This window comes from Arvicola amphibius, chromosome 11 (genome assembly GCF_903992535.2).
Source record: "Arvicola amphibius chromosome 11, mArvAmp1.2, whole genome shotgun sequence".
NCBI classification, from domain to species: Eukaryota; Metazoa; Chordata; class Mammalia; order Rodentia; family Cricetidae; genus Arvicola; species Arvicola amphibius.
This window is the reverse complement of record NC_052057.2, coordinates 26886251-26897878: the sequence shown is the minus strand read 5'-3', so window position 1 is coordinate 26897878 and position 11628 is coordinate 26886251. Positions and strand designations below refer to the sequence as shown.

Sequence of the window (11628 nt, the reverse complement as noted above, 5' to 3'; positions counted from 1 at the left end):
AATAAATCATATATATTAATTAAATAAGATCTGACTTCATGGAGGGACACTCACATATTACCTGCAAAATCATCAAGACAGAGTCACAGGACCCAAAACACCTTAATCCCAGACACGGGAATAAGATTGCTGATTCGTTTAAATTCTTCCCTCCTTCTCTGAGAGCTCGCGGTTGACCCCGTGTATTCCAGAAGCACTTACAGTGGGACTTTACAGTACCTAAAGTAGATTTAGGAATGATTAAGACCCAGACTCTGACAATGAACTGGTTGTTCCATTCCTGGCTCCACCACTTGCTGAGATGTACGTCACCTTGCGGAGGCACTATCTCAGTCCATCTCCACTTACCTCTGCAAAAAGGGAATAATAATAAGGCCAAGTTAATAAGCTTGTTTGAAGGATAAAGTCAGCCAGTCCGGAAAAGTACAGTACCCTCGGAGCCCCCTCTGTGGCTGTGGCCTTCTGTTGCTCTGTGGCTCTGGCTGTAGCTTGGAACTCAGCCTGTAGCCCACTCAGGTTGACTCAAATTGACAGTAAGTCTCCTGGGTGCTGAGATTCATAGGCCTACACCATGCCTTGCCACACCCTTTATATTTTGAATAAAAGTTAAAGAAGTTAATATATACATATATTATACACTTCACGCAGGAATTGATGCTCGGTAGATGCGAGCTAGTATTTCTTGCCCTGCCTGTGTTCTCACCTTCAGGAGGAGAAGAGTAATGGGACCTCTCTCATCCACTTAAAAAGGACTGTGTAAGAAGCATTACATAGCCCGGGCTGGCTTCAAACTCACAGCAGGCCTCCTATCTCAGCCTCCCAAACGCTAGGATGACCTTAACACCTTTCTAATTTCCAATATCCCTGATTTAGGGAATGTCATTGTGTGGCATGTGTGTGAGAGAGATGGCAGAGACAGAAATGGGGACACAAAGAGACATGTAAAGAGAGACAGAGAGGTGTGCACGGGTGCCCTCTCCATGCAGGGCACGTGGAGGCCAGAGGCTGGCATCAGGTGTCTTCCACAATCAGATTGCTATAGCTTATTTTCTGAGACTGTTCTGCTGCTGACCCTGAAACGTGCTGATTTGGCTAGGCTGGCTGGCCCCGCAGCCGGGAGGATTGTCTGCTGTCGCCATCTCCCACTGCCAGCACCGGGTTGCAGGTGTGTTCTGCTGTGCCTGGCTTTTATGCAGATGCTAGTGACGGACGGTTTTTTTGTTTTTGCAGTCAGCACTTTACCCATGGAGCCATCTCCCTGGCCCTCAATACCCCTTTGTAGGTCAAAAACAAAAACAAAAACAAACAAAAATCCAGGTTTGCTTTCTTTCTTTTTTCTATTTTATATATTTTTTTATTAAAAATTTCCACCTCCTCCCACTTCCCTCCCCTCCCCCCACTCCCCCTTTCCCTCCCTCTCCAGGCCAAAGAGCAGTCAGGGTTCCCTACCCTATGGAAAGTCCAAGGTCCTCCCCAGTCCCCCCAGGTCCAGGAAGGTGAGCAACCAAACAAACTAGGCTCCCACAAAGCCCGTCCATGCAGTAGAATCAAAACCCAGTGCCATTGTCCTTGGCTTCTCAGTCAGCCTCCACCGTCGGCCACATTCAGAGAGTCCGGTTTGATCACATGCTCCAAACTTGTTTTGTTATATAATTGCTGGCATCTTTTACATTTATTGTTTATTTGTTTATTTGATGGTGGGGTGGGGCTATGTGCCATAGCTTGTGTGTGTGTGGAGGTCAGAGAACAGCTTGTGGGAGTCAGTTCTCTCCTTTCTCAATGGGAGTCCTGGGGGTCTCAATGGGAGGCTTGGCGGCAAGTGCTGTTCCCCCACTGAGCCATCTCACGTCCTGGGTGAGAATGCCGTTAGTTCAGAGAGGTCTGAGGATTTCAGCCCGTATTCAGCAAAGGGCAACCACAACCACGGAGAGCTGGATTCTGCTCTTGACTTCCTTCCTGTAAAAACAGGATGAATGGGAGGCAGGGGTACAGGTGAGTAGCCAGGTTTCCCTAACTCCTTGTTTTTCCTGATGGGTGTGGCTGCCTCTTGTCCTTCATCATGCGAGACACCCCAAACTAACATATAAGCTGTGTATATTCTGTGTTCCAGGGTGGTAATGGAATGGAGAAAGATCTTGACGCCCTAGGTCTTCCTTGCTCCACTTCCCAAGTGCCGCCATACCCATTACAAACCACACATGTATTTTATTTTAAAAGGCTTCTAGCCGGGCAATTGTGGTGCATACTTTTAATGCCAGCACGTGAGAGAAGCAGAGGAAGGAGGTTCTCAATGAGTTTGAGGCCAGCCTGGTCTACAAAGTGAGTGCCAGAACTGTTACACACAGAAACCCTGTCTTGAAAATTTTTTAAAAATTGTTTCCATAATAATAAAGATGATGGTGGTGGTGGTGGTGGTGGTGGTGTGTGTGTGTGTATGTGTGTGTGTGTGTGTGTGTGTGAGAGAGAGAGAGAGAGAGAGAGAGAGAGAGAGAGAGAGAGAGAGAGAGAGAGAGAGAGAGAGAGAGAGAGAAATGTCCAGGAGCCAGGTGTCCCTTCCACTCTGGATCCCAGGTGCAGACTCAAGTCTTGGGGCACGCTCAGCAAGAGCTTTTAGCACCTGATCCTTCTTCCCTGCCCCTCAGAACTTTACATTTTTAAAGACTTTTTTTAAAAAAAAAAATTCTACATAGCTAAGGTAGCTATAGGTCTTCGGTGTGCTTCGTTTGGATATCCATTAATTATTTTGAAAAATGAGCAGGGCGGTGGTGGCACATGTCTTTAATCCCAGCACTTGGGAGGCAGAGGCGGGTGGATTTCTGAGTTTGAGTTCAGCCTGGTCTACACAGAGAAACCCTGTCTCGAAAAACAAAAAGAAAGAAGAAAGAAAGAAGAGAGAGAAGGAGGGAAGGAGGGAGGGAGGGAGGGAGGGAGGGAGGGAGGGAGGGAGGGAGGGAGGGAGGGAGGGAGGAAAGGAGGGAGGAAGATAAAATGTAAATTCCGCGCTTCCCTTTGTGCTTCCTAACACAATCATGCCTGTAAACCCGCCACTTTACCGACAGGTTCGATCACCTGTGCTATGCATTAGACAGGCCATTGGAGACTGGAAAAATTGCGGGCTCAGCAGCTCATTCGTGTCTGTTCCAAATTAACACACCCTGGAAATTCGACGTGAATTGTGGAATCTCTAGTAACTACTGAGTTAACAGAATGATTGGGATGACAGTCCTTTTTATGTCACTGCTGTGAAGAGGGGAAAGGTACATTCTAGCCTAATGGCTCGTTGGTCTAGGGGTATGATTCTCGCTTTGGGTGCGAGAGGTCCCGGGTTCAAATCCCGGACGAGCCCGGCACTTTTATTCGTTTATTTATTTTTTACTCTCTAACTTCTTGAAAGGAGTTGTGAAGTTCCTCCTGTTAAAGCCCCGACAAACAGCGAGACCAGAGAAGAGCGGATAGCCCTTCCATGGGGGTTGGCTGGGTGAAGGTCTCCGTTCCTCGGTACCCAAGCCCTAGGAACTCCATAGAAGGAGGGAACTGGTGGCTTTGATCTCCAGAATCCAGAGACCGGTCGGCCCAGATCTGCTGGATATTTCTAGGTCAACGAAACGTGCTTCGGAGAGGGATTTCCAACTCTGGACAGAGTCCATGGTGCCCCAGAGGCGGCTAGGACCCAGCGACTGTCCCGGGGGACCGAGGAGCATCGCAGGCCGGGTCCTGGGTTGTGATCTGCTAGGTGGTCCACCTGCATCCCCCGTGTGCGCACCCTTTCTTCGGGTCTGACGCCACGCGCGCGACGAGCGACTTGTCCAGCCCAAAGGGGGGCGGCTCTCAGCATCTGCCTCTAGTCCACACAGGCAGTCGCCTGCTCTCATCTAGGTTTTGGCCTCGCTGGTGAGAGAAACACAAAACACAGCGGGAAAAGCTACAGCAGGCTCGCTCTACCCCAGGGTGCATCGCCGCGGGCTGCTTGGCGCGATCTGGTGTTCTCGGAGTGGCGGCCCAAGGAGGCTCCAGCAGCCCGTCTGTCCGGCACTGAGACTGTGACCTACAGAGCGCGGGCTTACACGTGGGCAGCGTGAACTTGCCCGCCAAGTGCCGAGTAGCATCCGCCTGCAAAGACCAAGGGGAAGTCGCACTTGCAGGCTAGGGCTCCTAACTTTGTCTGTGATGGAGAGGGACCAGAATGGATGGAGTCTTTCGGCAACCACGGTCTGAATTCACCCTTTCAGGGCGGGTCTGAAATCCGATTCCCCTTCCAACTCAGTCCCTCAGGTCCCGCCCTAAAACGCCTGAATGGTCATAAAATGGATCAAGGACACTACTTTACGTGGCTCGTTGGTCTAGGGGTATGATTCTCGCTTAGGGTGCGAGAGGTCCCGGGTTCAAATCCCGGACGAGCCCAAATTTATGTTTCATGCAACTAAAAATCGTGCCAGGATATAGTTTGCTGTTATACAAGCTCCGTATCTTTAGGAAGACTAGGACTTTTAAAGACCTAAAACTCTGCTACCCCCTGTTACTTGTTAGAAAAGAGCAAAGTCTTACCACGTGTTGGTGGTGCATTCCATACCCACACTAGATAAAGGCTGGCTCATCTCCTAAAAGTTTGAGGCTGACCTGGTTCAAGTGTTCAAGGACGGGGGAGAAAAACAATAACTCAGAAGCCAAAGATCTAACTTTTTCTTGGTTCGGTTTTGTTTTTGTTTTTCGAGACAGGATTTCTCCGTATAACAGTTCCGGCTACCCTGGAACTCAACTGTAGACTAGTCGGGTCTCGAACTCACAGCGATCCACCCGCCTCTGCCTCTCAAGTGCTAGGATTGAAGGCGTGTGCCACCACCGCCCAACTTCAGATTTTTTTTTTTTTTAATTGTGTTCTGTCTTACTATTTATCGGGGGTCGGGGTTGACGCCACTGGAGAGGTCAAAGAACACCTCATAGAAGTCGGTTTTCCGTTTCCACCACGTGAGTCCTTGGGGATGGAACTCAGGTGGTCTTCCCAGGGAGGCAGAGTCAATGAGCCTGGAGCCTGAATAGAAAGAGTGGCCTGTTAGAACACCTGAGTCTAGGGCTCCAACCCTACAGGAGAGTTTATTTAGGTTTAGTCATAGCGGAGAAAACGAGCTGGGGAAAGCTCTTTGTTGTTAGTTTATTTCTTTATTTTGCGGCTATCGGACATGGAATCCGGGTACTCAAGTGAGCTGGTCAATTGCTGCCTCCTCCGCAGCTTTTTGTTGTTGTTACATTTATCTGTCACACGTGTGTGCGTGCATGTGCATGTGCGCGCGCCTGTGTGTGTGTGTGGGGGGGGTGTGTTTACATGTGTGGAAGTCAGAGGAAACTATCGCGTGCGGCCTAGGGATTGAACTCAATCAGCTTGGCAGCAAACTCCTTTAACCAAAGAGCCATTTCCAAGGCCCTACCTTTTTTGTTTTTGTTTTGTTTTTTGGTTTTTTTTTTCTTTTTTTTTTTTTTTTGTTTTTTTTTTTTTTGTTTTTCGAGACAGGGTTTCACTGCAGCTTTTTTAGAGCCTGTCCTGGAACTAGCTCTTGTAGACCAGGCTGGCCTCGAACTCACAGAGATCCGCCTGCCTCTGCCTCCCGAGTGCTGGGATTAAAGGCGTGCGCCACCACCGCCCGGCTTATTTTTTGGTTTTTTGAGACAGGGTGTCTCTATGTAGCCCTAGCAACCTGGAACTCGCTCTGTAGACCAGGCCTCGAATTCAGAGTTCTGTCTGTCTCTACCTCCCATGTGCTGGGATTTAAGGTGAACCACTGCATACAGGCTCTATTTTTTTAAACAGTACAATAAACTATCGCCTGGTACATTTGGGAGTCAGAAAAGTGATTAACTAATAAGTCATTAAATATATTTTCTTGAAGAAAGGAAAAGGTTCTTTGGATGTCAAAGCTTTTGCCCGGTATTCTAGCTATGTAATTTGTAAGGCTTGGTGTAAGGTGAATAACAAGGCCCTTCATATAATAACTTAGAGATTAGAAAATGTTTTGCTGTTTCTTTTGTTTTGATTTTAGGTTTCTCATGACAGGGTTTCTCTGTGTAGTACAAGCTGGCCTTGAACTAAAAAAAAATTCACCTCGGGACTGGAGAGATGGCTCAGAGGGTAAGAGCACTGGCTGTTCTCCCAGAGGTCCCGAGTTCAATTCCCAGCAACCACATGGTGGCTCATATCTATAATGAGACCTGGTGCCTTCCTTGCCAGCAGTACATTATATGCTTAATAAATAAATAAATCTTAAAAAAAAGATTCACCTGTCTCTGCCTGAGTGCTGGAATCAAGACATGTGCCACCATGCCTGGCTTATTTGTTTATTTTTTTAAAAAGAGTTATTTTTTATTTTTATTTATGCATGTGTATCTGCCAGAGTGTGTGTGCACATGAGTGCCGGTGGCCCCAGAAGCCCGAAGAGGCTGGCCTGATCCCCTGGAACTAGTCTTACAGGTGGTTATAAGTCACCCAACAATGCTACAAACTGAATTTAGATCCTCTGGAAGAGCAGCAATTGTTCACTGAACCATCTCTCCAACCTTTAGAAGTTTTCAGCCACACCAGAGTAATAAGCCAATCAGTGAGCCTTCCCAAGCATGAAGACCTTTGTACCTGCATAGGCTGCATACCCTTGAGCTATCTCAAAAGGGAGTAACGTCAAGCTGGAGTTTGAATCACCATACTGGTCTTTGCAAGATGATTTGCTTGTGCAAGTTTGTAGCTGGAGGCTTTTCTCGTCCTACTCAGTCACACTGAACCTGTTTCTCTCCCACCCGCTTGCTGCTCCCCGCAGCCACTTATAAAATAATCATTCAGAGGCTTAATATTGATTGTAATTGCTTGGCCAGTTGCTCAGACATATTACTGGCTAGCTCTTAGATATAAATTGACCTAGTTCTAATAATCTGTGTATTGCCACATGACTTTATGGAATTACCTATTCCCTAGTGCATCTTGCTGCTCCAGTGACTTGCTGCCACCCCTTTGACTCTGCCCTCTTTCTCCCTATATTTCTGCTTGGATTTTAAAATTCTGCCCTGTTATAGACCAAAGCAGCCTACAGGACATCCCACATCATAGTTCCATAGCTAGTTCCTCTGGATTGAAACATTCTCTACTAGATGACAGAAAGATAGACAGAGAGTCATAAAACTCAAGAAACCGCCTGGCAGTGATGGCCTTAAATCCCAGCATTTGGGAGGCACAGGCAGGTGGATCTCTGTGATTCAAGGCCACCCTGGTCTACAAAAGTGAGTTCCAGGATAGGCTCCAGACCTACTGAGAAACCCTGTCTCAAAAATTAATAAAATAATAATAATAATCCCTTGAGCTCTAGTGCAGATGGCTGGGTATGAGGAGCTGCAGGTGAAAATCAAAGTTCAGCCCACCAAGAGGAAACTCTCTGATGGGTCAGTCTTGGACAGGCAAGGCCCCAGACCACAGACCAAAGGCTTCTGCTGTGCCTTTAAACATTTGCTGTTATTATGTTTCTCTAATATCTGGCATGGTGTGAATGGGTACCTGTAATGTAGTGTGTTTATCGAATGGAAACATCCAGTTCTACTGAGCATTTTACCTGTGGGTTATTATAAAGATGATTCCTCCCTAAGCTGTACAGTCTAACTGATAATAATAATGTTGGTTTGTACAGAGTTTTGATAAACAAAAATAAATACAAGGAAATGCTACACAGCAAGGACCTATGAGTTTCGTCTAAGGAGCTGCATAGACCGTAACTCAAGTTAATGATTAAGAAAAATAATTGAGGGCTGGAGAGATGGCTCAGAGGTTAAGAGCATTGCCTGTTCTTCCAAAGGTCCTGAGTTCAATTCCCAGCAACCACATGGTGGCTCACAACCATCTGTAATGGGGTTTGGTGCCCTCTTCTGGCCTGCAGGCATACACACAGACAGAATATTGTATACAAATATTGTATGAATAATAAATAAATAAATATTTTACAAAAAAAAAAAAAAAAAAAAAAAAAAAAAAAAAAAAAATAATTGAGGCCGGGCGGTGGTGGCGCACGCCTTTAATCCCAGCACTCGGGAGGCAGAGGCAGGCGGATCTCTGTGAGTTCGAGGCCAGCCTGGTCTACAAGAGCTAGTTCCAGGACAGGCGCTAGAAACTACAGGGAAACCCTGTCTCGAAAAACCAAAAAAAAAAAAAAAAAAAAAAAAAGAAAAATAATTGAGCTGGGTGGTGGTGGCACACATCTTTAATCCCAGCACTCAGGAGGCAGAGGCAGGTGAATCTCTGTGAGTTCGAGGCCAGCCTGGTCTACAGAGTGAGTTCCAGGACTAGCTCCATAGAAAAATAATTGAGTCCCAGGAACCAAGGTGACTCTAATTCTCTTAATGCTGAAAGATGCAGCCACAGTGTTTGGTGCATCCTTAGCTGAAACAAAGCTTTAAAATAACTTCACATTGGATCAGATGTTTCAATAATAGCTTTCAGGTGGAAAACCCTAGAAAACAACCTAAAGTTGCCAAGGACACATAGCTGAGGTCAAAAACACAAAGCAGTCCAATTGTTACTAGCTGATATACTTTCCTTGCTAGGGTTGGTTGATGCTCAAAGGTGATGATTAATTCCTTGTACCCATTTCTGCCCTCAATCTCCCGATATAAAAGCTATTGATGAATGGGTTTGCACCCTAAGGATTTCAAGTAGATCTGACTGATTCTTTTTCATATATAAAAGTTTAGGTTTGTGATTCCTTTAAGATTCTGTATAAGATTACCTTTCCAGGTAAGTAATAAAGTAATTGCTCTTTTCTTTGTAACTGTAAATGTGAAATGGAAAAGCAGCCATTTGTGAACGGGCAAGATGGGATCCTGTAAACTTTCTGCCCCATAGACCTTGAAACATCAAGCAGTATGACTGCCCACAGTCTGTGCTGAAATTACCGAAACTTTCAAAAAGCTGGAAAGATTAGAAGTTAGCCCAACCCAAAGGCCTTCCTACAGCTTGGTACATGGCCTGTGCATACAGAGAACTAAGTCAGGCAGTCACCCAATCTACACCACTATACCCAACATTGTTCTTTTAACAGGACAGCTGAAAAAATAGTGGGACCTTTTCCTGTCATGTTGGACCTTGTTAATACTTTATTATTGTTATTGTTGTTTTGTATTCTCTTGGTTGCTGAATTCCCAAGGTCAATTTGCATTCAGAGGAGCTTCAGAATACTCACGCAAAATTCCCCCCACATATTGTCTATTTGGCAAGGGAAGGAGGCTCCAGGACTTCGTTTTCTTCTCATGCATCCTCCTCTTTGTGAAAAAAGTTTCAATACATATAGTGCTCTGAAAGACTTATGGGTGTGCACCTCAAGGAACCAGGATGGGGGGGGGGTCAGCCCACACTGCACAGGTACTGAGCTCAGCTGTGAAATTCCTAGGAGTGTTGTTCTCTGGTGGAACACACATCACAACCAACAGCTTAGTTAAAAGATATCGTGTGCGGTTGGTAGCAAAATAAAGAAATAAATGGCTCAAGAGGTTACTGAGTAAGCTAAGATCTTTGCCAGATCATTTGTGTTAGAAGTCACCAGAAGTTCAGGAGACTACAGATAAAACTAACCTGAGCTGTTTGCTTCCCATGGCTTCTAAAAGGGTTTGAGTCCCAGTCATGGAAAGGAAAGGGAGCAGTATACTGTACTAGAGCAGCAATTACTGATGAATGTGAGACATTTCTTTTTTAATTTTTTTGCTGTTTTTATTGAGCTATATATTTTTTTCTTCACCCCTCCCCCCCCCCCATGATCCCCAAGCTACGAATTTACTTAGGAGATCTCATCTTTTTCCAGTTCCCATGTAGGTTAGATCCACGTATGTCTAGGTTCTCCTTGAGTGTGAATTGTAGGCTGGCTTTTCTTTGCTCTGTGTCTAAAAGCCACTTATGAGGTAATACATATTATATTTGTCTTTCTGTGTCTGGGTTACCTCACTCAATGTGATGTTTTCTAGACCCATCCATTTGCCTGCAAATTTCAAGATGGCATTATTTTTCTCTGCTGTGTAGTACTCCACTGTATAAATGTACCACATTTTCCTTATCCATTCTTTGGTCAAAGGGCATCTAGGTTGTTTCCAGGTTCTGGCTATGACAAACAATGCTGCTATGAACATAATTGAGTACATGTCCTTGTGGTATGACTGAGCATCCTTTGGGTCTTGAGGTAGGATGTTTCCTAATTTTCTAAGAAATTGCCACACCGATTTCCAAAGCTGCTGTACCAGTTTACACTCAAATGTGAGACATTTCAAAAGGTGGGACCTGCCATCTCAATAACAGTGAAGGCTGCTTATCCGACTGAAAGTCATGGCTCTTTCTTCAGCGGCACAGAATCAAGCTTGCACAAGGTGGCAGGCATATTTCCAGCGGTATGCGTGTGGTGTTTGCAAGTCCTGAGGCTGACGCCATGTGAACTGCGCTAAGGCCAGTGTTCTTTCCCGTTTCTGAACCTCCGCCGGTAACTGATCCGAGAGTTAAGACAGATAAAGTGCGAAGAGAAGATGTCTGCTACATGCACGGCCTAAGTGCGGGCACCCAACAGGACCGGGCAGCTGCTGAAATGCAAATGAACACTGACCCCGTGTGGCTGGAGAGAGCGACAGAGAGCATAGTCAGTGTCCTGAGAGAAGAACCGCAGGGAAAGTGCCAGTTCGAGAGGTTTACCCTGTGACCATCTGTATCTACAGCTGTTGGGCTATAGTCGGTCTGACTTTATGGATGGCCCAGTGGGAAAAGAACCGGCAGGTGCTGGTTCCACCACCGTGGGGACAGCAGATGTCGGAGGAACTACATAACAAGTTCAACCCGAGTCAGTAGTCTTCCATATGGCAGCCTATAGCTCACTGAGTTTTGGAAAGCAGGAAGTAGATATACTTACCAAACTATAAACCATCTCCCCCCACAGACCGCTGGAGGCTCATTACTACGCTTATCTAAAGTCTGGGAGCCGACACAGGCTGGAAAGTAGCAAAAGCTACCAACATTGCCACCAAGTGTTCTGATATGGTAACCCAAAATGTGAGGCATGTTCCAAATTACAGCATTGAGAGATTAGACGGGGCCTGTACAGGTCAGTAAGGATGCAAATGCATGCTCACCTGTGGACACTGCCACAAGCCCATTGAAAACGTTTTTATTTATATTGTGCAAGCAGTCAATGGGTGAAGCCCGTGGGGTCGTGTCCAAATCAGTATTTCATACAGATACCCCCGTGCCGGAGAATGGAGAGCAATTAGGGACACTCATTTCACAGCCACTGGTGCAAAGGACTGCATTAAGGACCTCAGGACTAATTGCACTTCTGTTCATTTTACAACTCTACTCAGGCTATATTGGTTGAAATAAATAACGGGTAATTGAAGCAGAGGTTAAACGGGGCTGGAAAGATGGCTCAGTGGTTAAGGGCGCTTGCTGCTCTTTCAGAGGACCTGGGTCACTTCATAAAACCAACCTCATGCAGTTCACAACTGCTTGTAACTCCAGCTCCATGGACCCAATGCCTTCTCTGGTCTATGCAGGCACTGAATACACATGATGCCCATACATACACTCAGGCACACACATACATACACGCACACACACACATTAAATAAACAAACATA

General features: G+C 46.0%; 2 non-coding genes across 2 annotated transcripts; both read left to right on the top strand.

Annotated features, from left to right (window-relative positions):
* Nucleotides 1-3274: 3274 nt before the first annotated feature.
* Trnap-ugg lies at nucleotides 3275-3346 on the top strand. Its single transcript has one exon. It is a non-coding gene; the product is annotated as a tRNA-Pro (tRNA).
* Nucleotides 3347-4329: 983 nt separating this feature from the next.
* Nucleotides 4330-4401, top strand: Trnap-agg. Its single transcript has one exon. It is a non-coding gene; the product is annotated as a tRNA-Pro (tRNA).
* Nucleotides 4402-11628: the final 7227 nt, after the last annotated feature.